A 437-nucleotide genomic window follows, 5' to 3' on the forward strand; every position below is an offset into this window, starting at 1 on the left:
CCGCCACTGAAGAGCTTCTGCAAACACGAGTGAGGTGTTGAGGGCACTGCCCCAGGCTGCCCCCCGACTCCGACAGCCCCACCGGTGATGGCCGCCAGGCTTCCCGGGGCAGGATCCATGCCTCTAGCTGCCCCCTGGCCCCCGGGGTGCCTGCGTGCACAGCATGTGCCGCCGAAGGGCCAACACGAGAGCATGGGCAGTGCACAGTGTGTCGGAGGGACTTTCCTCCGCACAGATGGGTGCGGCAGGGCCAGCGTGTGGGCAGGTCAGAGTGAGCAATAAAGCACTACCAGCCAGAAAGCGAGTGTGCTGGGGGGGTGCTGGCGCACAGAGCAACGCGGGGGGAGCGAGGGTCGGTGCCCGACACGCGAGGGGCCCGCTGCCGCTGGGGCCGTGCTAAATGCTGGTGCTGCCTGCAGCAGGAGGCCCCCCGTCCC

Source organism: Cariama cristata, unplaced genomic scaffold, assembly GCF_000690535.1.
Source record: "Cariama cristata isolate BGI_N322 unplaced genomic scaffold, ASM69053v1 scaffold35454, whole genome shotgun sequence".
Classification (NCBI taxonomy): Eukaryota; Metazoa; Chordata; class Aves; order Cariamiformes; family Cariamidae; genus Cariama; species Cariama cristata.